We start from the raw sequence: 9,729 nt of genomic DNA, 5'->3' as shown, positions 1-9,729 counted from the left end.
CTACGACTTGTGGTCCAATTTTGAGCCTAAAGTTTTGTGCCTCTTCTTTGAATTGGGTTGAAATTCAGCTTTGTCTTGCGTCATTCATCGTGCTGTGTTTGTGCAGTGTACAGGAGAACCAGAGAGGTGATTATTCTCTCCTGATCAGTGATTTTCTTTGACATGTCACAGTTGAATCATAGCTGCAAACCGATTGAGTTAAACTCAGTGTTTGTTCCCTCATTGCACCTTTGCAAAAATAGAAACACAAACACACATGCACACAGTGCCAGGTTTACAGTGCTATAATAGTACAATATTAAGGAATATACAGTATGCAAGAATGCAGAGTAGCAATTACAAATGTATGATATTCTGTTAATATAAAGTATTTGCAAACGGAGATGATTAAAATAATTTAAAGGTTTGGGTAACACTTTACTCGAAGAGCTGTTTATAACCTATATCAGTGGTGCTCAACCCTGTTCCTGGAGATCGACCTTCCTGCAAAGTTCAGCTCCAACCCTGATCAAACACACCTGAATCAATTAATTAGGACCTGAACAGCACTTGATAATTACAGGCAGGTGTGTTTGATATGGGTTGCAGCTGAAATCTGCAGATAGGTTGATCTCCAGGAACAGGGTTGGTCACGCCTGACCTATATTCTGATATGGCATATTTAATGAATATTTAGGAGATTATATGCATGCTTATGACAACTGTCATGATGTCATTAGCTCAGCTACTGTATGTCATTTTAAATGCAAAGATTACTTTGTTTAAGATGTTTTTGTTATGACAACTTAACATAACCGAACACATCATAACATATTTTTGTCTTTGTCTTAACAACTTGACATTACCAAGACAACAAAACCTGCCATAAGGCTTGTATAGCATTGATAATATTTTTCTTGATATTTCTCTTGAAATATTAATCACATTGTTATAAATGTATTTGACAGAGTAAAGACGCCTTAAAAGAGATATTTTAAAGATTAATTTTGTTTCACTAAAACAAAAGTGAGCAGAAATATATTCAATTCAATTCACCTTTATTTGTATAGCACTTTTACAATGTAGATTGTGTTAAAGCAGCTTAACATAGAAGATTATAGTAAATTGAAACAGTCAGTTCAGTTTTAGTGTTTAAGTTCAGTTCAGTTTTGCTCAGTTCGGTGTGGTTTAATAATCACTACTGAGAGTCCAAACACTGAAGAGCAAATCCATCGATGCGCAGCTCTACAGACCCCAAACAATGCAAGCTAGTGGTGACAGTGGCGAGAGAAAAAAACTTCACCAATTGGCGAAAGTGAAGATATAAAAAACCTCGAGAGAAACCAGGCTCATTTGGGCATGACCATTTTTCCACTGGCCAAACGTCTTGTGCAGAGCTGCAATCGAGGCGCCGGAGGCAGGAAGCTGAATCTCAGCCAAGATTTGTCTGTCCCTGGACACAATTATAATGGCATCATGACAATCACTTCTATGACAAATTGTTGTCTTGGTCAAGTTGCATCTGGTTATGTCAAATTGCCATAACAAAGACGTTGCAAACAATGTCAACTATGCATTTGAAATGACAGTATATGCTGATTTCATACAGTATGTGAACAGTCAGGTCGCTGCTGAACATTCTGACCTTATAGTGTGTGCAGATAATTTGTGATCTTTGGCTTTACATTCCATGCAATCTTCCTGTACATTGTGAGATGGTACCTTGCTGAAATCTCATGGAAAGTGCACAATGATTGTGTAAAATTGTCCATCTATTCTATCATATACTCAACCTAAGTCAACTCATGAAGACCTAGAAGATGCACACTGTATACCCAGGACATGCAGAGACAATTTGAGAGCCAGGGGCTCAAGTGGAGAAAAAGGGCACTTTCTTATTATTTATATATATATATATATATATATATATATATATATATATATATATATATATATATACATATATATATATATATATATATATATATATATACACACATATATTATACAATATATATAAATATATTGACGGATAGTTCACCCTTCAGTGGGTCCAAAGCAATCTGAGTAGCTTTTTCTGTTTAACACAATTAAGATCTGTTGAAGAATGTTGGACTGCCACTGAGTAGAAAGGAAAAAAAATACTATGGAAATCAATAGCTACTTTCAGACAACATACTTAAAAATATCTTAATTTTTGTTCAACAAAAGAAAAGCAACTGCAACAGGTTTGGAACAGGTATAAGGACTATAATGACAGACTTAAAATTTCTGGAAGAACTATCCCTGTAACACAACTTTATTTAATTCCCTCACAGTTACAGTGTTAATTCATTTTTAACAGATGTCTACAAAATAATGTTCAACAAACTAGGATCTGCTTTAGAATTCACAAATTCTATTACAAAAACAGACTAAAATACAATGTGTCTTTTTCCTTCATTCTAGGTTATAAAGTCAGAATAAATGACTCACTGCACAAAAGAGAGGCATATTTTCGGAGGGTGGCACCATTCAGCTGTAAGCTAGCCTGTGTGCCTATGATATATTGCCTTGGCAAAAATTTTGCTAACTTATTACATCAACATCATGTCATCATAGGAATGTTATCGAGACTAATGTTAAAGCTGCGGTCACACTGGGCTTTTCCTCCCATAGACTTCCATTCATACACGCGAATGCGTCAGACCGGAAACACAAGGTCGTGCGTCAAGTTTCACATGTTGCTGCGGTGCAAAGTTCAAGCTTGGTGAACTCTGACCTGCAAAATCGCATCACTTGACTGCGTGAGACCAATCGAGGATCAAAACATGACCTCTCTGGACAGAAATTTAAAATATGGAGCAATCGCTCGCTTTTTTTAAATGTGTAATCATCTTGTTTAATCCCTCCCCTTTTCGCAGCGCCACACGACAGAATTTCGCACACACAAACTCAGGTGTGACCGCAGCTTAATTCACAATAACCTTATATGCTCTTTTGGATAAAGCTACGGTCACACTGGGCTTTTCCTCCCATAGGCTTCCATTCATACGCACGCGAATGCGTCAGACCGGAAACACAGGGTCATGCGTTAAGTTTCGCAGTTTGCTGCGGTGCAAAGTTCAAGCTTGGTGAACTCAGACCTCGAAATCGCATCACTTGACTGCGTGAGACCAATCGAGGATCAAAACATGACCTCTCTGGACAGAAATTTAAAACATGGAGCAATCGCTCGCTTTTTTAATGTCCAATCATCTTGTTTAATCCCGCCCCTTTTCGCAGCACCGCACGACAAAATTTCGCACACACAAAGCCCAGTGTGACCGTAGCTTTAAGTTGCAGTCATACTTGACTTTTCCTTCCATAGACTTCCATTCATACGCACACGAATGCGTCAGACCGTCAAGTTTCGCAGGTTGCTGCGGTGCAAAGTTCAAGCTTGGTGAACTCTAACCTGCTAAATCGCATCACTTGACTGCGTGAGACCAATCGAGGATCAAAACACGACCTCTCTTGGCAGAAATGTAAAACATGGAGCAATCGCTGGCTTTTTTAATGTCTAATAAGCTTGTTTAATCCCGCCCTATTTCGCAGCGCCGCACGACAGAATTTCGCACACACAAAGCCTGGTGTGACCGTAGCTTGATTTGCTAATTGTACATTTAGGCCACATGGAGCTTAGATTTTTGTTAATCATTAAGCTGCGGTCACACTTGACATTTCTTCCCATAGACTTCCATTCATACGTACGCGAATGCGTCAGACCGGAAACGCAGGATCATGTGTCAAGTTTCGCATGTTTCTGCTGTGCAAAGTTCAAGCTTGGTGAACTCTAACCTGCGAAATCGCATCACTTGACTGCGTGAGATCAATCGAGGATCAAAACAAGACCTCTCTGGACAGAAAATAAAAACATTGAGCAATCGCTCACTTTAATAATGTCTAATCATCTTGTTTAATCCCACCCCTTTTCGCAGCGCTGCACGACAGAATTTCGCACACACAAAGCCCAGTGTGACCGTAGCTTTACTCACTTCTACACTTTAAAGACGCTTGATGGACTACTTTGCTTCAGCTGCTCTGCCGATCATAGTCTTCTACAGCAGTGAATGTCAGCTAAAGGTGTTGTGCAGGTAAACGTCACTCCTCCGCTTACACCTTATTCTCATGACGAGCACATACCTGTCAACATTGGGATGTGAAAATAAGGGCCCAATTAAAAAAATTTATAAATGATTTTTTTATTTTTTTACTAAATATGCTTCATCACATCTGGAGCTGTTTCATTGTAAATAAACAGTTGAAACGGTCAGTAGTGTTTATTTTTTATATTGTTATTATTTACAAAGGATATAATAGTATACATTAGAAAAAGCTGCTAATAAATTAGCAAACAGTTTAGCTTATTAAAATGTATAGCTATTATAAAGAAATTAAATCAATTTATCAAATCTCATTAACCTTTTCTTCACTGTATAATTTAAACATTCTGATTAAAGAGCAGTAAATGAATCTTTGATTCAGATTTTTATCACCTTAAATAACAGAGGTGTCACTTTAAGAATGCACAGATCTATATTGATGAGAGCATTAACTGCTTTCCTAACTTTTTATGCTTATTTAAGACAAAATTTGTTGTGTTAAATTAAAAGAAAACCCACCAAGATCATCATGTTTAGATGTTTACATTTACATTTAGTCATTTAGCAGACGCTTTTATCCAAAGCGACTTTCAAATGAGGACAAGGAAGCAATTTACACAACTATAAGAGCAGCAGTGAACAAGCGCTATAGACAAGTTTCAGGTGTGTAAAAGTCTAAGAAGCAAAACATTAGTAGAGAATTTTTTTTTTATTTTTTTTTTTTTGAGAGAGAGAGAGAGAGGGCATAGATAGTGGTATAGCCAGAGAGGCAGTTGCAGATTAGGAAGGAAAGTGGAGACTAAACAGTTGCGTTTTTAGTCGTTTCTTGAAGACAGCAAGTGACTCTGCTGTTCTGATGTAGTTAGGGAGTTCATTCCACCAACTGGGCAGATTGAATGTGAGAGTTCGGGAAAGTGATTTCTTCCCTCTTTGGGATGGAACAACGAGGCGACGTTCATTCACAGAACGCAAGTTTCTGGAGGGCACATATATCTGCAGAAGTGAGAGCAGATACGAAGGAGCACAGCTAGAGGTCACTTTGTAAGCAAACATCAGAGCTTTGAATTTGATGCGGGCAGCAACTGGCAGCCAGTGCAAACGGGTGAGTAGCGGAGTGACATGTGCTCTTTTGGGTTCATCAAAGACCACTCGTGCTGCTGCGTTCTGAAGCAGCTGAAGAGGTTTGATAGAACTAGCTGGTAGCCCGGCTAGCAGAGAGTTGCAATAGTCCAGTTTGGAGAGGACAAGAGCTTGAACAATGCGTTGAGCAGTATGTTCATATAGGAAGGGTCGGACCTTTCTGATGTTGTAGAGTGCGAATCTGCAAGATCGAGCAGTTCTAGAAATGTGGTCAGAGAAGTTCAGTTGGTCATCAATCGTAACTCCAAGGCTTTTTACCATTTTGGATGCAGTGATGGTTGCTCCATCCATCTGGATTGAAAAGTTATGGTGAAGAGTCGGGTTGGCAGAAACATCAAGCATTTCCGTTTTCATGAGGTTAAGCTGGAGATGATGATCTTTCATCCAGAGTGAAATGTCTGACAGGCAGGCTGAAATGCGAGCTGGAACCGAGGGATCATCAGGGTGAAAAGAGAGGTATAGCTGGGTGTCATCAGCATAGCAGTGGTAGGAAAAACCATGTTTCTGGATGACTGTTCCTAAAGATGCCGTGTAGATAGAGAAGAGGAGTGGCCCAAGCACAGAGCCCTGAGGTACCCCAGTGTTTAGATGCTGTAGGTTGGACACCTCTCCCCTCCACGACACCCTGAATGACCTGTCCGAGAGGTAGGAACTGAACCATTGAATAACAGTGCCTGCGACGCCCAGTGACTCAAGCGTAGATAGCAGGATCTGGTGGTTTACAGTGTCAAAAGCAGATGATAAATCCAGCAAGATGAGGACAGATGATTTAGAGTCTGCTTTGGCCAGTCTGAGATCCTCCACGACCGAGAGCAGGGCAGTCTCAGTTGAGTGGCCTTTCTTAAAGCCAGATTGCTTGTTGTCCATGAGGTTGTTTTGAGTAAGAAAGTCTAGGACTTGATTGAACACTACTTTCTCCAAAATCTTGGCCATGAATGGAAGCAGGGATACCGGTCGGTAGTTTTCAAGTAGCGTTTGATCCAGGTTGGGTTTCTTTAGCAGAGGGGTTACCCTAGCCTGCTTAAATGAAGTAGGGAATAGACCAGAGTCAAGAGATGTGTTAATTATGTGAGTCAGTGTTGGTATGACTGCAGGAGAAATGGCTTGCAGGAGATGAGAGGGAATGGGATCTAGCGGACAGGTGGTTGCATGGCTTGATAGCACGAGATTGGACACCTTAGACTCAGAGAGCTGGGAGAAAGAGGTGAGTGTGTGTGGTGTTGGTGGTGTATCTTGCGTGTTTGTTGTAGGTGCAGCAAATTGAGCACTGATTTTTGCAGTTTTGGTGCAAAAGAATGTAGCAAAGTCATCAGTAGTGAGTGTGGAGGATGCGGGTGGAGGAGGAGGATAGAGGAGGGAGGAAAATGTTTTAAAAAGCAAGCGAGGATTGGTGGCACTGTTGACTTTCTGACGGAAGTATGTCTGCTTTGCAGAAGTAACCTCAGTCGAGAAAGAAGACAGAAGAGTTTGGTATGTTATGAGCTGTTCAGGATTTTTAGTTTTTCGCCAACTTCTCTCAGCAGCCCGAAGTTTTGAGCGATGCTCACGGAGAACATCAGAGAGCCAGGGTGCAGGAGGACTGGCCCGGGTTGGTCTGGATGTAAGAGGGCATAGTCTGTCTAGACATGATGTTAGCGTGGAGCAGAGTGTATCAGTGGCACTGTTCGTATCAAGTGCAGAGAGTTTGCAAGATGGAGGAAGACAGTTAGAAACAATGGTGGATAGTCTATTGGGTGAGAGAGAGTGTAGGTTTCTGCGAAAGGCAACTAGAGTTAGAGTGTGTGGCGGCTCAGGAGTAATGTGGATGTTGAGAGAGAGAAGGAAATGATCCGATGTTTGTAGTGGAGTTACTAGTGTTTGATCAGCGAGGCAATGTCGAGTGTAAATAAGGTCTAGTTGATTACCTGATTTGTGAGTAGCAGAAGTAGGTGCTCTTTTGAGGTCGAAAGATGCAAGCAGAGTCTGGAAGTCAGCAGCTTGAGGTCTTTCAATGTGGATGTTGAAGTTACCTAGCACCAACAAGGGAGTGTCATAATCAGAAAAAGATGAGAGAAGAACATCCAGTTCATCTAAGAAGTGACCTAATGTACCCGGTGGGCGGTAGATGACAACCACATTTATGCGGAAGGGGTGGATAATGGTGACTGCATGGAATTCAAAAGAGCTGATTTTTGGCAGGGACGGTCTCTGAGTGAATTTCCATTCTTTGGAAATCAGTAGTCCAGTCCCACCCCCTCTCCCTGTCTGACGAGGAGTGTGGGAAAGAGAGAAATTAGTAGAAAGAGCTGCATGTGTAGCAGTGTCCTCTGGTCTCAACCAGGTTTCAGTTAGAGCCATGAGACTAAAGTCAGAATGAGTGGCTATGGAGGTAATAAAATCTGCTTTGTTAACAGCAGATTGACAATTCCAGAGGCCCACAGAGAGAGAGAGTTGTGAAATAGAGGATACATGAATTGATCGAAGGTTGTGAGGGTTGCGCCTGCAGCGTACCTCCCGTGCTCTGCGAGTATTAGTAACAACAGGAATTAGTAAACACATAATAAAGTGCAAGGAAAACAATAATGAGTGCAGAGATAAAGTAAAATAATAAAGAAAAAATACTCAAGTGCTTTGTCGGTGTCTTTGCTCGGTGGAGTCGCGCAGGTAGAGTCGATGGTCTTTTCACTCGTTGGTCTTCACATGAGGCGGGCTTCACACGAGGCTGCCGCGACCGCTGCGATACTAGTCGCTTATATACACCCCCGAGCGCTTTGCTAATTGAGTTCAGCTGGACACGCCTCCAAGTTAAAAAAGACCTGAAAATTGCAGCGGCGGGGGCGCGAAAAACCTCCCGCTCGGCACACAAGCTCTTACAGTAAACAAAGGAAACAGTGGCTAAAGCTTGCTAGTACTAAACACAGATAGCTGAAAACAATTTTAAATGTCCAACAACCAATACACAACCAGCTGAAACAAGTCTAAGTGTTCTCGAACCAAACACAGCAACTGAAAACAGGTCTAAATGTACTTACTCTGTGTTGCTCTCGATTCTAAAGTGCTTCTCCTGCTAGCTAAACCTAATGTGTTCAAATATATAGTGTTTACCTGGCGTTTGGACACGCCTCCAAGTTAAAAAAGACCCGAAAATTGCAGCGGCGGGGGCGCGAAAAACCTCCCGCTCGGCACACAAGCTCTTACAGTAAACAAAGGAAACAGTGGCTAAAGCTTGCTAGTACTAAACACAGATAGCTGAAAACAATTTTAAATGTCCAACAACCAATACACAACCAGCTGAAACAAGTCTAAGTGTTCTCGAACCAAACACAGCAACTGAAAACAGGTCTAAGTGTACTTACTCGGTGTTGCTCTCGATGCTAAAGTGCTTCTCCTGTTGTTATTATTATTATTTCTATATGTCTGTTCAAACATGCTCCCAAAACCCAGAGTATCCACTTTTGCTTCGCTTCAAATTGTGCGTACAGAATCTGTGTGAGAAACAGCATCTATTTATCACTATGGAGTTCATCTGACAGTCACGCACCGCTACATGAACTGACTGTTTTGAGGATTGCATAGGAGGGGTGATGTGCCTGTAATGGAAAGGAAGGGAATCCCACTACTTTTATATTATTTCAAAGTATTTTCATGCCTAAATAACAGTTTCACATATAAGAGTAAGAATGTCCCTTGGTGGTTTGGCGATATGGGTTGCATATAGGGAGGATCAGCTCTTTAATGTTTATTGCCACCATTCATAGAAAGATAAAAAATGATGATAGCAGGATAGAATTGTAAAATATGGGAGAATTGCAGAAAAAATGGGGGGGTTAACAGGTATGGACGAGTACAACACCGTGATAGAGTCTTCAATATACCGCTCATCTCACATACAGGAATTGCTGGTTTGAAGCCCGCTCGTTTTCAAGTATCATTCACAGCTGATAGTGAAAAAACTGTGACAGTGAAACTCAAATGTACATTTATTAATTATTATTATTTTATTATTGTTAAATTAAATAAATTACTGTGACCCCACATAAAAAATGTTGCGTTCCCTTGAGACAAAAAAATGGTCAGGGGCTCAATAACCCAAAGCCCCCCCCTCTTCACGTGCCTGGTGTATACATAATCAAGTAAAAATTCAGTTCAAACATATTCCATTTCTCATGTAAAACAATTGGCAAAAATGCTGTCAGACACTTTAATTCATTTAGCTTTGGCCTATAACTCCTCACAATCTCTTCAACTCTCACTCTTTCCTCAGCTTTATAGGGGAAGAAGAAGCCTTGAGCCTTGGAAGCACTGGAAGGACGATAAGGATATCTGGAGTAAAGTGGATTATTCTGTAAATCTTGCCCTCTGAGGACTTCAGAGAGAAGTGCTGACAACTTTATTTGGACAGCAATAGAGAGAAGCCACATGCACACTGCTTTTATTTTCAGAGCACACAAGATCAGTTCCATTGTATAAATAAAACTGCATAAGTCTAACATATTATATTAATATT

Source organism: Danio aesculapii, chromosome 1 (genome assembly GCF_903798145.1).
Source record: "Danio aesculapii chromosome 1, fDanAes4.1, whole genome shotgun sequence".
Taxonomy (NCBI): domain Eukaryota; kingdom Metazoa; phylum Chordata; class Actinopteri; order Cypriniformes; family Danionidae; genus Danio; species Danio aesculapii.
The sequence above is the reverse complement of the archived record's forward strand: the minus strand, read 5'-3'. Positions refer to the sequence as shown.